General features: G+C 36.2%; 1 protein-coding gene across 10 annotated transcripts in view; it reads right to left on the bottom strand.

Annotated features, from left to right (window-relative positions):
• NRG3 (neuregulin 3) overlaps window positions 1–22,309 on the bottom strand; it is a 1,064,827-nt gene that overhangs the window by 524,907 nt on the left and 517,611 nt on the right. The gene's annotated exons all lie outside the window — the stretch shown is intronic.

The raw sequence follows: 22,309 nt of genomic DNA, 5'->3' as shown, positions 1-22,309 counted from the left end.
AATTCAAAATGAATTACTGGCTCTCTGACATTGGCCAAGGGAAATAAAAGCAAAAATAAACTATTGGAAATACCTAAAAATGGGAAGTTTCTGCACAGCAAAGGAAACAATAAAACTAAAAGGCAACCCACAGAATGGGAGAAGATATTTGCAAATGACACAGAATGGGAGAAGATATTTGCAAATGACATATCTGATTAAGGGTTAATATCCAAAATATATAAAGAACCACTGCAACTCAACACCCCCAAATAAAAATTCAATTAAAAATTGGGCAAAAGACATGAACAGCCATGTCTCCAAAGAAGATATACAGGGGCACCTGAGTGGCTCAGTCAGTTAAGTGTCCACCTCTTAATGTCAACTCAGGTCATGATCTTATAGTCATGATCTTGAGCCCTGCCTTGGGCTTTGCACTGGGCAAGGAGCCTGCTTAAGATATTCTCTCTCCCTCTCCCTCTGCCTTTCCCCTGCTTGAGCTCTCTCTTTCTCTCTCAAAGGGGAAAAAAAAGACATACAGATGGACAACAGACACATGAAAAGATGCTCAGTATCACTCATCATCAGGAAAATGCAAATCAAAATTACAATGAGATATCATCTCACACCTGTTAAAATGGCTAAAATCCAAAACACAAGAAACAAGGTGAAAAAAGAACCCTCATGTGCTGTTGGTGGGAATGCAAATTGGTACAGCTACTGTGGAAAACAATATGGAGGTTCCTGAAAAAATTAAAAATAGAACTATGACCCAGGAATCACATTACTGCATACCTACCCAAATAATACAAAAGCATTAATTCAAAGGGATACATGCACCCCTACAATTATGCAGCATTATTTACAATAGTCAAACTATAGAAGAAGTACAAGTGTTCATTGATAGATGAATGGATAAAGAAGATGTGGGGAATACATACAATAGAATATTACTCAGCCATAAAAAGAATGAAACCTTGCCATTTGCAATGACATGGATGGAGCTAGAGAGTACTATGCTAAGCAAAACTGGTCAGTCAGAGAAAGACAAATACTATATGATCTCTCTCATATGTGGAATTTAGCTAACAAAACAAATGAGGAAAGAAAAAGAGAGAGAGAGAGAGAGAGAAGAGACAAACCAAGAAACAGACTCATAATTATAGAGAACAACCTATGGTTACCAGAGAGGAGGCGAGAGAGGGGAATGGAAAAAATGGGGGATGGGGATTAAAGAGTATAATTCTCATTAAAAAAAGAAAAAGAAAAAGAAAAAAAGTGAATCTATAATACATTAAAAGAATAAAACATGATGACCAACCTTACAAACTCCAAAGCCATAATTAATTAAGCAAGTATTAAGTCTATTTAGTGAGGACAACCAATAGGCAATTAATAAAACTGGAAGGCATTCATAATTAAAACAGTAAAAAAGGAACTTAATAAACCTCTAAAATGGCAAACAGAGAAGGGATGCTCACTCTCAACTAACAGCATTATTTTAAGAATTTTAACTAATGGGGCACCCGGGTGGCTCAGATGGTTAAGCAGCCGACTCTTGATTTCAGCTCAGGTCATGATCTCACAGTTCCTGAGACTGAGCCCCGCATTAGGCTCTGCCCTGACACCATGGAACCTGCTTAATATTCTCTCTCTCTTCCCCTCAGCCACTTGTCTTTTCTCTCTCTTTCTCTTTCTCTCTCAGAATAAATAAGTACATAAATAGACATTAAAAAAGAATATTAACTAATGAATAGGACAAGTAAATCAAGGAAGTATAAATATCCCATAAGAAGAGTAAAAGTAAAACTTATTTAGAGATAATATGATGATTTATCTGGAAAATACTAGAAATTGCTGAACATTTAAACAGTTCCTAAGAGAATTTGGCAAGATGTAGATATTATATATATTAGAGGGAAATTTTATTTAAAATAGTAATCCTCCCCTCAAAAAATAAGGACAAATTTAATAAGAAAGTTGAAGGATATAATTTTTTTGAAAAACTATAAAATTTATTGAAAACCATAAAAAGCAAGCAAACAGAGAACATTTCATGCTCCTAAAGGAGATATCATATCATAAGTCATTTTTCTGTATTAATATAAAGGTATAATGCAATTTCAAATAAAATCTCAAATTAAAAAGAAATCAACAAATGACTTTGTTATACAGAGAGAAAGAGGAATACCTGAAAGCAGGCAAGAAGATTTTGAGAAAGAAGAAAAATGAGAGATACATATCTTCTGGGATTTTCTTTTCCTTTTTTTTGGTAATCTCCACGTTCAACGTGGGGCTGAAAGCCATGACCCCAAGATCAAGAGTCTCATGCTTTACCAACTGAGTCAGGCAAGTGCTCACTGTTTCTGGATTTTAAAACACTATACAGCTACTGTAATCAAAACAGATACTCACATAGAAATGCACAAATAGGCCTAAAGAAAGAAACAGAAGTAAATGCAACTGGATATTAGAATTTAATATAAAAAAGTAATGATTCAATTCAGTTGAAAAACATTTCATAAATGGTGTTAGTATAACTGACTAGGTGTCTAAAATAAATAAAACTAGAACCCCATTACCAATCACATACAAAAATACGTTTGCAATATATTATATACTTGTATTTAAAATAAAATACCAAATCTATGAGAAGCAAATCTATGAGATTTTAGTGTAAACCTAGAATAGGTGACAGAGCCTAAATCAAGAATGAAATTTGGAAAGTCATAAGGGAAAGGAAGTAGCACCACCGACTATGTAATAATTTTAACATTTCTATCAATTGATAAGAAAAAAGAAGCTAGTTAATCATAAGTGAGTATAAGATATGAACAGGTCAGGAAGATGAAGGCTGAAGAAGAAAAGTAAACTGTCAATAAAGAGCTAAATAAGATAAATAAGGAAACTTAATCTTAGAAAAAAAGCATTATTGAAAATAGATACAAGGGAGCCTGGGTGCCTCAGTTAGTTAAGTGACTGATGCTTGATTTCAGCTCAGGTTATGATCTCAGAGTTCCTGAGTTTGAGCCATTTGGTGGCTCTGCACTGACAGTGCAGAGACCACTTGGGATTCTCTGTCTCTCTGTCTCTCTGTCTCTGTCTCTGTCTCTCTCTCTCTCTCTCTGGACTTCTCTCTCTCTCTCTCTCTCTCTCAAAAATAAATAAACAAACTTAAAAAATAAAAATAGATACAAATTTTTTTAGTGTCAGATTTGTAGAGTTGTGCAAATCTGCAGATTCAGGAATTTTTAGAGTAAGAATTGTTCCACACATTTCATCCACCAATCTCACTATAAAGAACTTCTCCTATAGGAATAAAACAATATGTAAACTACATACTATTTTAGTGGTTTAAAAAAATTATTATAAACCTAGATACTTATTCACAAGGGAAATGACAGGTCTATCCTATGGAATTATGGGAGTGATTAGAAGCATACATTTGATGACCACATACATTTATGTAAGTGTATTTATATCCCTGGAGGAATGTCCATGATTTATTGTTATGTAAAAAATTCAAGTTGCAGAATAATATAGATTGTCTATTTTTTATTTTAAAAAACACTCACTACATTTGTATATATTTTGAGCAAGAAGATAACCACCAGTATATTAAAACAGCTACCTCAGTGAGGAGATATTACTAGTATTTTTTAAATGCTTTGATTTAACTAAAATGTTGCAAGTAGGCCAAAAATTAGTCCTCTTTTATAAACTAACTGGACTGCTAGTTTCTATGTAGCCAAGTCTCAGAAGTGCTTCCAGAATGGTGGAGTAAGGATGTCTGAAACAAGTTATGAGCTGGACAAAATTCAAGTCTCTGTTCCTATTTATGAAGGAATTTCTAGGGAAGGCCCAGAAAACAATATGGGAGACCCAAACGAGACACTGGAGGAAATTTTAGTCTCCAACACCACAGATAGAGCAGACAGTAAATGCAGCCTAAATCCTAGCCAGATCTGAAAGATCAGTTTCCTCAGTTCTTCTTATCCAATAATCCAATACATTATGCCTGGCTTTCACCAAACAAAACATTGTAAGAGGAAAAAGCACAGTCTGAAGAGACAAAGCAAGCATCAGAACCAGATTTAGATATAGCAGAGATTTTGGAATTATCAGACCAGAAACATAAAATAACTATGGTTAATTTGTTAATAACTCTAATGGGGAAAAATGGACAACATGCAAGAACAGATATGTACTGTAAGCAGAGAGATGGGAACTCTAATAATTCCACTTAAAATATAATTAAAAATAAAATCCTTAGAAATAAATTTAAGAAAAGAAGTATGAGACTTCAACTTTGCAACATAACATTGTTAAAAATTTTTTTAAGAAGACCTAAAGAAATGGAATGATATTTTACATTCATGAAACAAAAGTCTTAATAATGTTATTATGGCAAAAATCTCCAAATTGATGTACAGATTCAGCATGATCCCTATCACAATCCCAACTGGACTTGTTAACAGAAATTGACAAGTTAACCTTAAAATACATATAGGAATGCAAGGAACCCAGAGTAACCAAAACAATCTTTGAAAGAAAAAAAAAAAAAAAGAACAAAGTTGGAGGATTCACCATTCCTATTTTAAAATCTTGTTACAAAGTTGCAGTAACAAAGAAAATAATAAAAATTTATGGCACTCATATATGGAAAGATATGTTGATCAACGAAACAGAATTGAGAGTCTGAAGATAAATCTTCACATTTATGGTCAATCAATTTTCTGCAAAGGTGACAAGGCAATTCAATGGAGGAAGGAACAGTTCTTTCGACAAATTGTTCTGGGAAAGTAGAAAACTAATATCCACTTGCAAACAAATGAATTTGAAACCTAACCTCACGTCATATAAAAAGTTAACTCAAAATGGATCATAGACCTAAATGTAAGAGGTAAAACAACAAAATTCTTCAAAAAAACATAGAAAATCTTTGTGGCTTTGGATTAGATGGTTTACTAGGAATAACAGCAAGCACAGCGACAAAAGAAATAGGTAGTTTGAACTTCATCAAAATTTAAACTTTGGTGCTTCAAAGGATATAAATTTCAAAGGTAACCCACCAATGGGAGAAATATTTACATATCATATATTTGATAAGGGATGTGAATCCAGAATATATAAAAAAATATCTTCTTCTTTAAGTTTATTTGTTTACTTTGAGAGACAGACAGACAGACAAACAGACACACCATGGGGGTACAGAGAAAGAAGGAAAGGGAGAGAATCTTAGGCAGGCTGTGCACTGTCAGGGCAAAGCCGGATGTGGGGATCAAACTCACAAAGTGCGAGATGGTGACCTGAGCCAAAACCAGGAATTGACACTTAACCAACTGAAATCAGCCAGGTGCCCCCAGAATACATAAAAAATTCTTATAACAACAATAAAAAGACAAAAAACCCAAATAGATAATGGACAAACAACTTAAGTAGACAGACATGCCTCCAAAGAAAATACACAGAGGGACAATAACCACATGAAAATGTGCTAAACATCATCAGACATTAAGGAAATGCACATCAAAATCACTTCACAGCCAATAGGATGATTACTACCTAAAACTTAGACAACAACAAGTGTTGGTGAATATATGGAGAAATTGAATCTCTCACATTTTGCTAGTGGGGTTGTAAAATTATGCAGCAAAAAAAAATATGCATCAAAAAAGGTTGGCAGTTCTTCAAAATGGTAAACACAAAGTGACCATATGTTTCAGCAATTCCACTCCTGTGTGTATGCCCCAAAGAACTGAAAATATATGTCCATGTAAAAACTTGCAGACAAATGTTCATAGAAGCATTATTCACCATAGCCAAAAACTGGACATAACCCAAATGTCCATCAACTAATGAATAGATACAATTTTGTATACCCAACAATGGAATGCTATTCACCCATAAAAATTAATGAAGTATTGATCTATGACAAAATATGAATGAAACTTGAAAACATTATGTTAATTTAAGAAGTCAGACACAAAAGACCATATGTTGTGGGATCTTTTTGATATGAAATGTCCAGATGAGGTAAATCCATAGATACAGAGGGCAGATTTGTGGTCGCCAGGAGATGAGAGGATGAGGGGATGTAGAGTGACTGCTAATGGATATGAGGTTTCTTTTTGGAGAGATGAAAACATTCTGAAATTAGATAGTGGTGAGTGATTGTACCACGCTGTGAATACAATGAACACCTTGAAATTGTCCACTTTACAAGGGATAAATTTTATGGTATGTGAATTGTATCTCAATAAAACTCTTGAAAGACAGATAAAAAATAAGCACCACTATGATTTCATGAACCTTTCAGAACACTCGTCACTACGCACATGTGTTTGCCCACACATATAGAATTCAGAGGAAAAACTGACATTTTGGCGAAATTAAGAAAATTTTAATATTCACTCTATGTTTCAGCCCTGATGTGTCTGTCAATTAAGGTTTTAACATCTTCTGAATGAGCCAAGGATATCAAGAATACATTAATATACGATCAATTATGTACTCTAAATTCACTTTCAATAACAATACATATAGCTCAGCTCTCTTTTGGGAATCATTTTCCATATGTAATTATAATGACATAATTACAATTTAAGCTGGCATGCTACCAGATTACAGACCGCCTGATGAATTCTGGCAGCTTATTAATAAAATGACATTTTTAGTATAAATTCATGACATTATATTGAATACAGTGCTACACTGACACTTCATATATTTGTTTTAGACATTAGAAAAAAACAGTATTAAGTGATAAGTCATCATCACTTTCTAGAAATTGATTTAGTCTGCAACTGTGATCTATTTTCTTTGAACACAAGTCTATTGTGTTTGAGCACAAATTCTTCACCTAGAATTAAAAAGTGAGATCATTCACCAAAAAGCACCTACTACATTTCTGACACTAAATATAGCTCAGATACATGCACTAGGATAACAGAAAGAAAACTGTATTCACATACTAGGCTTCTCTTCAAATTACAACAACCCATATACAACTGACATGATTCATACACTCAGCTTAGTTAGGGCAAAGAATGTACTTACCCAGTGCATGGGCCATCCTCACCAAATTCTGACTGCAAATCTGCCATTTTTAATGGACAATTTTTACACAAGCAGAGAAAATAATTTACCACATAGCAAAGCTGGCTTAATCACCTAGTTCCCCCAAACATTACAACAAATTGGTATCCATACCATTTCCAGGATTCTGACATACTCTGGGGATTACCACTGGCACAGCTAAATTCCAATTTGCAAACAATGCTTCAGAAAAACATGTATGTAATCAGAAGCTTGGCAAATTCGGTCACTGCTTTCAGTTTCCCAGGCTCTGAGGTTGTATGCAGCATGATCAATAACAGTCAGTACTAAATATTTAAGATGTGAAAGGTAATCTTTTCTTTGCTATCATCCATACAAGCATTTTCCAAAGTGTTTAGAGCAGAACACTAGGACCACCAAGTTGTTCTAACAACTAGAAAATAAATAAACAATCAATCAAGCAAACAAACAGGGAAACTCTGACAGGGGTTTCCACAGTCAGAGAGACTTGAAAGCCAGCACACATTAGGGTCCAGCCTTGCAAGGTCAGAGTGCAAACGCACCATTATGAGGTCTCAAAATTCACCCTGGCAAGATTCCTGTTTAAGTTTGCTTAACCCAGGTTTTATCAAACATATTTGACATCAATGTTTTGCTTCCGCCCCCATCTTTTCCTATCTCTTTTTTCCAAAACACACATATAAAGGTTCTTTGAATATCTTAAGTTATGTCTGATTCTGGATAGGCAAAAACCAATGTTTGCTGATTAAATGAACAACATTTCCACAATGCTTAAGGAAGTGCATTGAAATTGCAGGTGCAAAATGAAAGGATGGGGCCAAGCTGAAGATCCTCTGCAGCACTGTTATTTGGCCAAGGAATCATGCATAACCTCTAAATAATTCTATCCTCAAAAGTGAATGTGGTTGAAATTCCTCGTGGTGCTCAGGCAAGGAATACAGGCAACTGCTTGATAGAATGGCTTAATGTATTCCTTGCACATATTTGAAGTTAAACTGATAGTAGTCGAAAAGATAGACTCAGAAGGAACTCAGTTTCCAAGACAGTGTTATATGCTCTTTTCCAGAAACTTTAAAGGTGCTCCAAAGGGAGAAGGAGGTCCTGTTTGAAAGCCATGCTGATGTCACAAAGCATTACTCACAGGTAGCAGGGGGCTGGTATATAATGGGCATGTTCTTGCTAATTTACAGGACCAAGTGGACACAGAACTAGGACACAGCACTGCCCTTAATACTGTCCTCACTTCTGGCCATGAAAAGAAAAGAAAAATAAGCAGAATGATAAAACCACAAGTAGAGGTGAATAAGCACTACAGAAACATTTGGGAAATCCAATTTTTATAGGTGGACAGTGTCCAAAAATTCAGTTCTATATCTGTTGGTGGGTGATCCAGATTTCTTATATAATTGTCCCTTTTTTTTTGTAACCAAGTACAAAGACTTTAATAATCTGCCATTTAGGCCAGTCCCATAAGCCACCATATTTCCTGCAAATATCACATCATTGTCACCGCATAGCCTTCTCTGCTCCCTTCTATGGAATGATAATGTTGACTTCTCTTGACACAGCATCTGAACTGATTTTCTCCTTCTTTAACTTGGTTCCCAAGTCCATCATATGTGTCATGCAAGAATCAAAATCACCATTTAACTGAAATATGAAGCATATTGTTAACACTGGGCTTCAGAGCTTTGGGAAATGAGAAGAGAGAAGTTGCAGGTGTTATTATATATTTATTTTATTTGCATGTGATAGAACTAGTGAAACTAGTGAGAACTTGGAGGTTTTTTTATATATATACAGTAATACTTTTTTGGCGTATACTTTTATGGGTTTTCACACATGCAAAGATCCTCACGGCCACCATCACAAACAGGATACAAAACAATCTCATGGCAACAAAGAATTTCTTCAGGTTGCCCCCTTAACAACTGCACCCTCTCCCCCTCCCAACCCCTAGCAGTCTCTTATCTGTCCCTTGCATTTTCAGAATGTCGTAAGTGGAATCACAAGGTATTTAATATGGCTACTGTCACTTAGATTCATCCATACATGTATATGTATGCATATACATGGTTCCTTTTTATTGCTAAGTAGCATTATATTTTATATATACATGACAGTTTGTTTTATTCATTTACCTCCTGTGGGACATTTGGGCTATTTCCAATTTGGGGCAACTGGACTGCTTATAAACATTATTGTTCAGGTTTATATATGCCCATAAATTTCATTTCTTTAGAGTAACTTCCTAGAAGTGGGGTTGTGAGGTCACAGGGTAAATATATGTTTAACTTTTTAATAAACTGCCAAACTGTTTTCTAGGGTAGCTTATCATTTGGCATCATTTGGACTTGAGCAAACAGACACTACAGTATCGAGGAGGAAATTATTTTTTTACAGGGAGCTTACAAAAATGGAATATTTTTTTACAGCAAAAATGAGAAAGTGTATGTTAAACAAACTCAGTGCTGTGTATCTTAAATCTAATGCACTTGGTTCATTTGTTCCTTGAAGATAAATACAGTATGAAATAAAAATTGATGAACACTAAAATGTAGTTACATCTTGTATAACTACAGTTTAGTGTGAAATCATTGCATCCCTAATTATGACTTCTATTCTTCTAAGAACAGCTGGTATTACTGAATGTTTTAAATTGTGCAACAGACTTAACAAGACAGGATCACTAGGAATTGTTTCCTCCTATTTCCAGGACCAGTGGCAAAAAGGACTCAAGTCAGCTTGGAAAACAAATGCACAAATCAAGTCGGAAACCAAGACTGAGTCATAAGTCAACTGCAGCCAAGTACTTCAATAAGTATGTCCTCTATCCAGTTGTCCAGGAGAGAAGTAGAAATGGAAACAAGTTTGCAAGGCATTTGCTTAGAAAGAAAGAAACAATATGAAAAGAAAATGAGTCTTTGGAGACTTCGAGTTGCTGAATTGAACCTTGACAGAACAACATACTCCAATAGTTCCTATCAGTTCATTAGTTTGTGCCGAATTTCTGTCACTTGCCATACAAATTATCCTCATATATAGATGGTATATTATAACTCTCTAAGGAAACCCAAAATAACACAAAATATAGTGAAAAATTGAGGGCAAACATGTTCAAGGTTGGAAATTAAGTAAGACACTATTACTGTTTGGATGATAGAACTTTACCGCCATTTTGTTTTTGTTTCTGTTTTTGTTTTTAAATCTCTATTTGTACCTTTTATTTGATGAGCATGTATTTCTTTCATAGAAGCAACATGTAAATACAAATACATGATTTCAAAATGTATCTGTTTCCATAAAAGGATTATATTTCTTTAAGAACATAGTGGGGCACCTGGGTGGCTCAGTTGGCTAAGTGTCTGAATTCGGCTCAGGTCATGATCTCATGGTTCACGGGTCTGAGCCCCACATCAGGCTCTGTGCTGACAGCTCAGAGCCTGAAGCCTGCTTCGGATTCTGTGACTCTCTCTCTCTGCTCCTCCCCTGTTCGTGCTCTGTCTCTCTCTCTCAACAATAAATAAACATTTAAAAAAACCATATTAAGTCCACAATAAAGAAATACTCAGTTAAATTACTGAATGCTGATGACTTTCTATACAGAAGAAAAAAATCAAAACATTTTTAATAAGTTTTATTAAGTTACTAAGTTATTTAATTGAAATAATGTTTACTTTAGTAACTAGTATGAATACAGTAAGTTATTTAGTTTTTCTGAGCCTCCATATCAATATCTAAAAAGTAGGAGTGACTTTGTTGCTCCTACTTCCTGATTTAGGCATGTGATCAAAGAAGAGGCATTATTCCAAACCCAACCAGGCTCTAAATTTGGAAATGCAGTTAGGTGTTTGTGAAATGTTTAAATACAACTTTAATTATACACAGACACTCTGACTTCTTGGTATCCCAGTTTACCTTAAAACTAGAAAAAAAATTATCAACATCTATGGATCTTTTCTGAAATAATGATGGGAAATCAGTGGGTTTCCATTTTTTCAAAGTAGATTATTTCATTAAAGTCAGGGTAGTCCAACAATGGAATATAGATAGTTTAAGACATAATACTTGTACTTCCTTGTAAACATCAGTGATGCTCTTAGCTTACCTCTAAAGTATCAAGTTCAGTGTGTTCGGCTGCCTAATTATATCCATAAAAATGCACAAATTAATTGGTTTGGTTTTTCAGAGACCACTGATTACAGAAATTATTTTTCATCTAAAGAAGAAGTTCAGTAAATCTCTGGGGAGAGTTCATTAAGCTTAAACATCTGACTGCATTTTAAAGTCTTTAAAGTTGAGTTTTTTTTCATAAATTAAAGATAGGAATAAAAGCATTAAGCATACTGTCAACATTATAACTTTTTCCACCAACAACATTAATCTGCAAAACACAAATGCTCCCAATGAATAATACAAACATAACATTCCTGCACTGTCTTCTGACTTGCATACATCGATGCCTTTCAGTTATGGTGTCCACTATATCTCTGGAATATAGAGTCAAATTTTCCATATTAATACAAAGCTTCTCAAATATCTAACCTGAGATTGATTTGCTCTTGCTAGTTCACATGCAAGAGCTAATTAAGTTTAAAAGATCCTCCCCAAATGTGGCTGTTCATAAACTCTATTAGGCCTTTTCTTTTAAATCCATATTTTAGACCCATATGCTGTAGAAATTGGCAGTCATTTCTCTCAAATAGTTCCTTCTGTAGAGGTGTGGCATGGCATATTGGCCCTGAAATGTTTCAGTCACTAAAATGACTAATCCTGATAGCAATTTACAACCTTCTTTACAATTCAAAGCCTTCACTTCAAGGTGTTCTGGCTGAATTGAAATTGTCTTTCACAAAGTAGTGCTAAGACTTCCAGTCTAAACTACCAGCACTGATCATTCAGACTTCTACAGTTACCAGACCAGCTTGTCCACCAGTGTTCCCTCTGGCCCCCTTGCAAGCAGTTCTCTACTGGGCAGCCAGACTGGAGCCTGACTGTGTGAGTGTTCATTGTTTCCACAATTCCCTGTAAATACCACGGGTGTTACTTTACATGCCTGTGTCTCAGGTTCCCCTTGGGTAAAACCCAGATGATAGTAGCATCCACCTTAGAGGGCTGTTGATAATTGCATAAGCTAATATATTTGAAGGCTTCAAAGATATTCTGGCATCTAAGATGTACTCAGTAAGCAATACAATTACCCTTATTTTTAGAGTGAAACAAACACTGTTCAATGTGCCTCACAAGGTCCTGCCACTACCTAGGTCAACAACCTGTTCTTAGCTGCTGTGACCTTCCTTTCAGAGACTTATTTTCACTATGTTCTTTCTTTGTACATGTTTTCCCTGAAATGCATTTCCATGTATTTTTCTTAGAATATTGTTCTCTTCTTCCTTGTCACTATGTAATCCTTGGCTCTCAACTCAAGCATCACTTTCTTAGGCCATCTCTGATTGAAACAGGTCTGCTTCTGGGCACTACAGTTTTGTAAGCCTCCTTTACACTATATTTGCAGAGAACCAGGAAAATTTGCTATTTTAATTCTGGAGAAATCTGTAAACAGATAACTATGATGCAACTAAGCATATAAATATTTATAATTGGATTTTTTGAGAGCTGAGGGGAAAGAATGAAGGACTCTGGAGACTGCATCAGGGAAGGATTGAATTGATCTTTAAAGATGAACTGAAATCTGCCTCAAAGAGGCAAAAATGGGACTAGAAGCCACTGATTATTAGAGTGTTGGGCACCACTATGGGGACTATGAAGATAATATCTCATTTAATTATCCTGGAAACTCTCCAAGTTAAGTGTTATTTTCTCAAGTTTAGACATGAGAAAACTGAGGATTAAAGTAATGTGCATACAATCATACAGCCTACCAATCACCGGGTTTGGGGGTGAATTTAGATCTGACTCTCCTATAACACCCATTGCACTCAAGACATCCTTCCCTATGCAATGCCACGTAGAGGTGAAAGAACTAAATTCATTCAGGGACCCCTGAGAAGGTCAGGGTGTGCTGGAGGCAGTCCATAAAGGATACTGATAAATTAAGCTGAGAAGACAAATCAAGATTAAAACATAAAGAGCTTTATATGTTTCCCATTGAAATCAAAGAATTTCACCTTGCCAAGTCAAATAAATGGGAGGTGTCTTACCATTTGGGCCCCAAAGAAACCGACTTAGATGGCCCTTATCTCTTTCTTCTCTCTCCACTCTCTTTTGAAAGGACAACCTTTTAATACTTACACGTGAACTGACATGTCTACCAACCCTTACAGGTGGCATCCTACACATATTGACTACAATTTCTTGGTCTCACAGTTCAAACTATTGTGAGAGGGAATCTGTCACAGTGGTACTATCCTTCTTTGCTCCTCTTTGTTATGCTACAAGGTAGAGAATTATATGGTGTAGATAGGAGTTAAAGGGCAAAGCTAATTTCCCCATGAGGAAGCTCCAATTTAGGACAAGCATTCCAAAATAGGTCAACTTGATGCGCCATACTAAAGAGCTTGAACTTAATCCTGAAAACTATGTTTAATAGTTCTTAAAATACTACTGAACATCGATTTGTAATAGATTTATGCATATTAACCACATTCAACAGCCAATGTAGTACACTTTGAACCCTTGAAAGATGCTCTCTGATTAAATATTGACTGTCTCTAGCTAAAAAATTTGCAAGAAACCATCTAATACAGAAACTGAGAGGCAACATATTCATGATCTTTTAATAGAACGTATTTGTCAGCATATTGACAATTATCTACATAAACAACCGTATACCAAAAATACTAGCTAAGAGTATTTCTATATTGAAGAAAATAGATAAACCCACAAATTACCTGAATGTGCCTACAACACATATACTTCAGTTTGCAAGAAAAATCTCACTTTTGTTTTTTGTTTTCTTTTTCTTTTTGTTTTGGTGTTTTTTGTTGTTGTTGTTTATTTTGTTTTTGTTTTTGTTTTTTTTTTTTTTTTTTAGTTATGATCTAGGGAGAAAAAAGGACAGAAATTAATTGTTCTTTCTTGTTCTAACAATTTTACAGTTCACAGCAAGCCTTGCAAAATGGACTTCATCATAGAGCCAAAACAAGTATTCTCTTGACAGGAAAGGCTCAACTTTAGAAAGATATCACTTTCTTTAAAGCAAATTCAAATGTGCTTGAATAATTACGGGAAAAAATAATAGTGTGGTTTCCATACAATCATTCTTACATTAAATGTTGTACATCAAAATCAAAATTATTTTTATGCATGATGGGCAGTTTCCCACTAACAATTTTCTAAATTGCCTAATAATTTTATGTAGCATAATTACAAGACTCCTGCTTGTGTATTTTTCCTTCTCTTTGCTTTCATCTGAATACAAATTAAGAGTAATCACTAGCAAACCTTTATGGTAGACATTTACCATGTAATGCTGCAACAGAGCTCTATAAAATGAGCCTAACAGGAAAGCCCTTGAAATACTTCTTCCGTTAACAATAGCACATACAGGGGCGCCTGGGTGGCGCAGTTGGTTAAGCATCCGACTTCAGCCAGGTCACGATCTCACGGTCCGTGAGTTCGAGCCCCGCGTCGGGCTCTGGGCTGATGGCTCGGAGCCTGGAGCCTGTTTCCGGTTCTGTGTCTCCCTCTCTCTGCCCCTCCCCCGTTCATGCTCTGTCTCTCTCTGTCCCAAAAAAAAAAAAAAAAAAAAAAAAAAAAAACAATAGCACATACAACTGTATGAAGGAAAATTTCCAGACTAAGTGGTTTTCTGAATAAAAATGGGTGAATATATGAAGGGAAATTGATTGCTCATGAATCACTTTCATTTCTAAAACTCTGTTGAACATTTCCCACCTTATGATCCACCATTACATGTAAATCAACATTTGTAAATCCAAATTCACTGTGAATGTTTCCCACAGTGATGGTTATTTTTTTTGTCAAGTTGGCAAGGCTATGGTGCCCAGTTGTTTGGTCAAACACTAGTTTGGATGTTGCTGTTTTTGTAGATGTGATTAATATTCACCAACAGTTGACTTAAATAAAGGGGATTATCCTTGATCATGGGGGGGTGAGGCTCAATCCAATCAGTTGAAGGCCTTAAAAGTAAAAACTGAAGTTTCCCAAAAGAAGGAATTCTGCCTCAAGACTGTAATACAGAAATCCTGCTTGAGTTTCCAACCTACTGGATTGCCATATGTTCTGGAGTTGTCAGCCCCCACAATCACATGAACTAATTCCATAAAACAAACCTCTACACACGCACGCACACACACACACACATCCTTTTGGTTCTGTTTCTCTGGAGAACCTTTACTTTTGTGTCCACACTTTATGCCTTCTTCTCTTTATGATTTTAGCCATATCTATTCATTATTAACATAGTATCTTTCCTTAAACTGAATTGAAAGTAACTTCCTGTTTTTATTTGCCTACTCCTAAGAAACATAAGAAATAAAATATATAAGATATTATATTATTTTGTATTATATTATATTATAGTATCACAAATTTGAGATGTTATTTTTTCCCATAACACATTAATACACAACTGTTAACATGTAAAAAATGGTCGTAACATAGCATATAGAGCTGTTGAATCACTATGTTGTACACTTGAAATGAATATGATGTTGTATGTCAACTATACTTAAAAAAAAAGGTTATTCACATGAACCCTAAAATCACACTGGTAATTCCTGTACCACTCTAGGGGAGCATTACCCTGGACTCATTTCTCTTCATGATTTCATTTTGATTAATAGAATATCTTTCCTCCTATTACGTGGAATTGAACTATGTACTCTACCTTTCTTTTCTGTTTATTTCTTCTTGACATATATTTAACTTCCTTTTTATTTACTGTCACAACAGAATTTAAGGCTTTATTCCATAAAACCTACAATATGGAATTTCTGGTGGGCCAAGGACCTACCTTTAATTCTCTGTATTCATACCACCCAAATATCTACCTAGCCAAACAATGATCAGAACCCAAAGATGCAAAGAGAAATAGCCTTTTTCTTGCCCTGGAACATCTTACAATTTGGTAAAGGATTCATTCCCAAAAAGTTATTCACAGAGGAAATGCTTGGTGGCTGAGAACTTAGAGAGATGCCAGAGTTTCCTGATACGGGATGCTCAGAGTCTAAAGACTAGGGAGGAGTTTTCTAGGGGAATGACAATCAGTAAGTGGAGCAAGTAAATGTCAGTTGGTCTGGACCCTTCTGGTTGTTGATCCCCTTATTTGATGTCTGACAACAACAGGTTCAGAGACATACACGTTCAGCTTGAGTCCTGCTCATTCCAGTTGTATTAAGTGCATTTTTTATCATAGCTTTCTCAGCCTCCTTTCCTTCCAAGTTAAGCTTCTTTTGAATTAAGGTAGCAGAACCAAACAGATGTCATTTGATAAAATCATTTCTTCCTCCATCCCCATTTCTTCCTTCTACCTCCTTTCTTTCCATCTCTCCCACCTCTACCCTTCTGTGCCCTTGTAAATATCGGATCCCAGACACTGATCTGATCACTGGTCTTCAGAGACTAAGCAGGATCTACTCTCAAATCTTTCTAATCTCTGTCTCCTCCTGTGTGCAAGGGGGAGCTCATCTCTTTCCTCAGTGCTCGGCTCAGCTGACTCACCCAGGGCTGCAGACATGCAGCCTTTCCAATCATGTTTCTGAAGCACACCACAGCCTTGTAAATCAAACTTTCAAAGCCCTCAAAATGTCAGCTTTCTGTTGGCTAATCAGGTTATAAAGGTTATTTCCTTCTTGTCTTTCCACCTAGATAAAGTTTTATGAGCAATTACTCAATGTGGACGTGTGCAATCCTCTTATTCATTATTGCATTCTAAATGTATTCACTGAGGACCATTTCTTAATGGAAACATTGATAACAAAGACAAGAGTATAAAGTACATGCTACAACAGAGTGAGTCTTGAAACATTATGGTAAGTAAAAGAAGCCAGACAGGAAAGACTACATTATATGAGTCAATATATGTGTAATGTTCAGGAAAGGCAAAGGCACAAGCAGAAAATAGATTCCTGGTTGTTAGAAGCTAGAGGGAGAGGGGAATTGAAAGTGACTGCTAATGGGTATGGGGTTTTTTGGTTGAGGGTGACAAGAAGTGTTTTGGAATTAGGTAGTTTTGATGATTGTATCATTTTATGAACATACTAAAAGCACTGATACTTTGTATACTTCCAAAGGGTCAACTTTGTGGTAAGTGAATTATATCTTAAAAAAAAGAAAAAGAGTTCATGGATCTATTTCTGAAACTTAGAATATGGTTTCACCCACTGTAAAGTAGTATTTTTGCATGTATCAGCACTTTGGAGTTAGTTTCATAACAGGTAAGAGGGACTGTTTCTCTCTTAGTGGTAAATAAAACAATATTGTGCCATAAAATTGATTGTATCTTTGAGTTAATGAACTGTGGTCTATTTCTAATTTTAGTCATCGGTGTAGATACAGATCAACTATTGAAAATCTGTATTTCAAAGAACTTGTACTGGAATAAATTAGTTGGCTTTTCACTTTAAATATTTAAACCAAATCTACTCAGCAAATGATCAGTTTTTGTGTGGTAAAGATGAGGAGTGTCGCAGATTTTTTAATGGCCACAAATTCTTCAATACTGTTCTCGTTAGGAACTGGGATTTATTTTCCCTCTCCCTTTGAGTGGGCTGTTACTTCGCTTAACAACAGAGTAGGAAGGCTTGATACTGGGTGGATTCCCAGGCCTGGTGTGACAGCGCCATTCCCTTCCCCTGGTTCTCTTGGGATGCTTGCTCAGGGGAAGCCAATCTCCATATAAGAAGTCTGATTACTTTAAGACTACCAAATTGAGGCGGCCACATGGAGGTGTTTTGGTTGACAGCACGAGCTGAGCTCCCAGCTGATGGCTGGCATCACCCGCCAGCCACCTGAGCCAGCCATCTTAGATTTCCAATCCAATCACACCTTCAGGTAACAGCAGGCCAGACCATATCTGCCTGCAACTACACAAGGAATCCCAGGAGAGAACCGCCCACTCAGGCCCCTCCTGAGTTCATAATTCGCAAAAGCGCGAACAAAGTAAAAGTCGCTGTTTCACACACTCAGTTTTGGAGCAATTTGTTATGTCGCAGTAGTAACTAAAACGGGGACACAGTGAAGAAGGTCATATTTCCTTTGCTGTGACCCATCCAGACAACTCAGCAGCTAGCACAAACTGAAGACACATTTTTTTATTACACATTGTCCACCAAAGAATATGACGACTCTATTCTAATTGACGAAGACTATTTTTTTTCTCTACCCAGCTCAGTCCTTTGTTTATTGAGGTCCAGTTCCTTCCCTTTACCTTCCCCATCAAAGCGTGATCTACCATATTCTTAATGGAGTGCTAATTTATTATTTATAAATATGTCTGAAAACATAAATAAAAAGCAAAGCATTTTCTAAACCACGGTTGGTTTTTTTCAACTGCTGTATGCTTCCATGCCACTATTAAATAAATAGTAAACCTGCCACGTGTTTGGTATATAGGTAATGAAGTGTGGTTCAATGCAAATAAAAAGGACATATCTAACTTGGAAATGCTTTCCTTTGGACCTTATTACTGCAGTAATTGGTAGACAGTCTTATTACTCTGAAAATTTTCTTTCTTACAATAAACCTTCCATCGTTGTTAGACTGAATTCTAAAAACTGCCTGAACTTGTCCTCTAAGACAAGGATCCCTATTATAGGGACCATCCCTAATATGATTATACCTTTGTTTTCCCATCTCCTATTATTTCCCTCTAGATACACCATATACCACTCTAAGTAAAAACATGGCCTTTTCAGATCAGACATAGTCACTTATTCCCATTTCCAACTTTGAAGTTCCATGTGTGCAAAAAAGTATCTTCACCTTATCTGTATGACATGACCTTTATCAGCTCCCAGATTTTCTAAAATTTTCTATAAACTCTCAGCAATAAATAACATTTCCCTCCTTGAAATACAGTACCACTCTGAACGTACATAACTTTTTCTCTCTTGTGTTGTTACTATCACCGTATCTTACCTAAATGTGTGTCTGAAAAGCTTTCCTGGAACAGATGCTTAGCAAATGCCACTGAATAAAATCACAAAAGAATAAACGAATGAATAAAAGTATAAATCAATAAAATGTTGGATTTCATTTTGTCTTATCTCCTTCTTTAAGAGCAGCCAACATATTCCTGAAATTTTCATCAAGAAATGAATTATAACTTTGTAATAGTAACAATTTTGTAAATTTAACTACCTGTCATTGTGTAAAAAGATAACCTCTAGTGCTAAATTGATCCATTTCACGAACTAGTTGATCTTGTCTGCCAAGGGCACATCCATTATTCACTTGAAGAGGGCTGAATTATAACCATGAACTCCTTAAGAATATGTCAGTCTTAAGCAAACCCATCTGAATTTTAGAACACAAAGATAATACTTATATAGCCTTCAATATTAGGCTTTCAGAAAAAGACCATCTTGTCCCAGAGCAATGGTTCTTTTTCATCTTTATATTATTTTTCATCAATTATCAGACCAAAAACTGAAGGTCCTTCCACCAGTGGAAAAAGCTTTCTGAGAAGGGTAGTTAAGATTTTTAAAACTTTCCATTACTTTATTCATTCTTTCGGAGTTTACAGGCTTAAATCCTCTCTACCAAACTCATCAAATTGTAAATTAAATATGTGTAGTTCTTGTACATCAATCATACCTCCATAAAATTATTTTTTAACATTTATTTATTTTCGAGGGGGAGGTAGGGGCAGAGAGGGAGGCAGAATCCAAAGCAGGCTCCAGGCTCTGAGCTGTCAGCACAGGGGCCCACATGGGGCTCAAACTCACGAGCTGTGAGACCATGACCTGAGTCGAACTCCGATGCTTAACCAACTGAGCCCTCCACGTGCCCCAATAAAGTTATTTTTAATAAATCTTCTCTAATGTTAGGAGTAAAGTGTTGCTATAATACATGACAGGCACTTTTTGGTGGATGGAGAGACTGATGATCATGGGAATGACCCCATGCTTCATATGTCCACAAATATAGAATCTGTGCCCAGACACAGCACACACATTACACAGTGTAGATAGGGACCGAGGGAGAATAAACTTCTAATCATATCTCAAGCCCTTGCATAGGCTGTGCCCTAAGCTGGAACAGCCTTGCCCACGATGTTTGATCCCCTGGCATGTCCTCTTTTAGGGGCTGGTCTCGAATATCCTATCAATTAGCTTTCCCTGAGCACACTCTCTCTAACTACTTTCCATTCTCTATAATAGTAGCTGATAGTTTCCTTCCCAGAACAATGCAAAATTCACAATTTTTTGCTTTTATAAAAATTTAACTTGTGTACCCTACTACTGTATAAGATTCATGAGGAGAGGGACCTTATTCCTTATTCCCCATTGAATCCCAGCTCCATTCAGATTGCCTCGCAGAAGGTAAGCACTCAGCATCTAACAGTTATAAATACAGGATCATAATTGTGTATCTAGTGTTGACAGAGTCAATCATGGAGCTCTATAATCATTGTTCCCATTTTAAAGATGAGTTAACTGCCATACAGATGACATTTACTTTCACCCAATCACTCACTAGTTTGTAAGTGACAGACGCAGGACTTAGACTCAAGGTCATCTACTAGAAAAACATATTTCATCACCACTATGCCCTTCTAGTAGGGTAAATTACTTCTGCATCCTACCCATGGTGAACATACTTCAAGAAGAGAACTCTTGTTCAACACACTTAGAGATGGAAAGGCTAATAAGCCTTTAAAAAGTATAGTTCATATCTGTGAGGTTCCAATTTTAATTGTTCACATCTATTACCCTTGCATGTTTCCGTCAACCACTATCTAAGGTGCTTTCTCAGAGCTATTCCTTGTTATGATCCTCTAAAATTGACGTACAGTCAAAAGAAAAAGAGACTGAGGGGCGCCTGGGTGGGCAGTTAGCTGGTTGAGCATCCAATTTCACTCAGGTCATGATCTCATGGCTGATGAGTTTGAGCCCCGCGTTGGGCTCTGTGCTGACAGCTCAGAGCCTGGAGCCTGCTTCCGATTCTGTTTCTCTCTCTCTCTGCCCCTCCCCTGCTCATGCTCTGTCTCTCTCTGTCCCAAAAATAAAATAAACATTAAAAAAAAAGAAAGAAATAAGGAGGATTTAGCTATATCTTAGATGTAATAATAATAATAATAATAATGGTAAGAAGAACATTCTGATTTGAATTCTGGAAATGAAATGTCCATGAAAATTAATTACATGTTAGATGTCATAGGAGAAAACATTTCAATTTATTCTTCAAAAGATAAACAAGGTACTGGTCTCAATGTAAAACAGACCAGATTGACTGCTAAATCGACAAATTCCTAAGCTCACATAATTAATGACAATTTTTATAGTCAAAATATTCCTAAGAGGGGTACCTGGGTGGCTCAGTTGGCTAAGCATCCGACTCCTGATTTCAGCTCAGGTTATCATCTCACGGTTCATGAGTTCGAGGCTGGGGTCAGGCTCTGTGCTGACAGTGTGGAGCCTGCTTGGGATTCTCTCTTTCTCTCCCTCTCTCTCCCCTCCTCCACATGCTCTCTCTCTCAAAATCAATAAATAAACTTAAAAAAATTAAAAAAAAAACCAAAATATTCATAAGAAAAAAATCCTTAGAAGGAAGAATACAGTATTCCACTCCACTGTCTCATTGAGTGTGTAACATCAGTCAGGTCACTTTACCTCGCCAAGTCGTTACTTCCTTGTCTCTCAATTGGGCAATCAATATCTGCTTTGCATGTCTCCCAAGGTAACTGCAGTACTCCAAGCCCAGGATGCATCAAGAGAGAGGTGAAACCTTTAAAAGTCTGTCACTGTCACTTTGATGAGCATTACCTCTGAGCACCTGAGGTGGAATTCACAAGTTATGTAATGCGGTGAAGACACAATGCACAGAGGACTTGCTTTGCCATGAACTTATAGTGAGACCCTGACAATGTCATTTAACTTGCCTGAGCCAGTCTCTTTCCACTCCACTGGCTTGTATCATTACTGTTGCTATTGAATTATTTTCTCTTTGTTGTACCGATTAATTTGTCAGAGGACATAGACATTCCTCTTTGGCAATAGAAAGTTTTTTGTCCTCATCTTCTGTTGTCTCAAGGTTCCTAATACTTGGAGTATATGTTTTAATATAATTGTGATACAGAAAGTTAAGGTAGGTTTAGCACCTA

This window comes from Puma concolor, chromosome D2, assembly GCF_028749965.1.
Source record: "Puma concolor isolate L17-30 chromosome D2, mPumCon1.1.hap2, whole genome shotgun sequence".
Taxonomy (NCBI): domain Eukaryota; kingdom Metazoa; phylum Chordata; class Mammalia; order Carnivora; family Felidae; genus Puma; species Puma concolor.
The sequence above is the reverse complement of the archived record's forward strand: the minus strand, read 5'-3'. Positions and strand labels throughout refer to the sequence as shown.